At 36.7% G+C, this 1,289-nt stretch overlaps 1 non-coding gene across 1 annotated transcript; it reads right to left on the reverse strand.

The window, feature by feature from the left end:
• Positions 1 to 947: 947 nt before the first annotated feature.
• LOC114115134 (U6 spliceosomal RNA) lies at positions 948 to 1,054 on the reverse strand. The gene has a single exon (XR_003589617.1). It is a non-coding gene; the product is annotated as a U6 spliceosomal RNA (small nuclear RNA).
• Positions 1,055 to 1,289: the final 235 nt, after the last annotated feature.

Genomic DNA, 1,289 nt, shown 5'->3' on the forward strand with positions numbered 1-1,289 from the left:
CTGGTGTGAAGTGGTACCTCATTGTGGTTTTGATTTGCATTTCTCTAATAATGAGTGATGTTGAGCATCTTTTCATGTGTTTGTTAGCCATCCGTATGTCTTCTTTGGAGAAATGTCTATTTAGCTCTTTGGCCCATTTTTTGATTGGGTCGTTTATTTTTCTGGAATTGAGCTGCAGAAGTTGCTTGTATATTTTTGAGATTAGTTGTTTGTCAGTTGCTTCATTTGCTATTATTTTCTCCCATTCAGAAGGCTGTCTTTTCACCTTGCTTATGTTTTCCTTTGTTGTGCAGAAGCTTTTAATTTTAATTAGATCCCATTTGTTTATTTTTGCTTTTATTTCCAGAATTCTGGGAGGTGGATCATAGAAGATCCTGCTGTGATTTATGTCTGAGAGTGTTTTGCCTATGTTCTCCTCTAGGAGTTTTATAGGTTCTGATCTTACATTTAGATCTTTAATCCATTTTGAGTTTATTTTTGTGTGTGGTGTTAGAAAGTGATCTAGTTTCATTCTTTTACAAGTGGTTGACCAGTTTTCCCAGCACCACTTGTTAAAGAGATTGTCTTTACTCCATTGTATATTCTTGCCTCCTTTGTCAAAGATAAGGTGTCCATATGTGTGTGGATTTATGTCTGGGCTTTCTATTTTGTTCCATTGATCTATGTGTCTGTCTTTGTGCCAGTACCATACTGTCTTGATGACTGTGGCTTTGTAGTAGAGCCTGAAGTCAGGCAAGTTGATTCCTCCAGTTCCATTCTTCTTTCTCAAGATTGCTTTGGCTATTCGAGGTTTTTTGTATTTCCATACAAGTCTTGAAATTATTTGTTCTATTTCTGTGAAAAATGTGGCTGGTAGCTTGACAGGGATTGCATTGAATTTGTAAATTGCTTTGGGTAGTATACTCATTTTCACTATATTGATTCTTCCGATCCATGAGCATGGTATAAAAAATATGGACCGCTTCACGAATTTGCGTGTCATCCTTGCGCAGGGACCATTCTAATCTTCTCTGTATCATTCCAATTTTAGTATATGTGCTGCCAAAGTTAGCACGACAGTTTCTTTCTTTCAGCACTTTGAATGTCATCCCACTGTTTTCCTACCTTCATGATTTCTGATGAGAAATTAACTGTTAAGGTGTTTGAGAGTCCCCCTGTATGAAGATTTACTTCTCTGTTTCTACTTTCAAGATTCTTCCTTTGTCTTTAACTTCTGATGTATGTCTAAGCTGTGGACCTCTTTAAGTTTATCCTTCTTGGATTTCATTGAGGTTCTTGGTTGAGATGTA

This window comes from Ovis aries, chromosome 5, assembly GCF_016772045.2.
Source record: "Ovis aries strain OAR_USU_Benz2616 breed Rambouillet chromosome 5, ARS-UI_Ramb_v3.0, whole genome shotgun sequence".
NCBI lineage: Eukaryota > Metazoa > Chordata > Mammalia > Artiodactyla > Bovidae > Ovis > Ovis aries.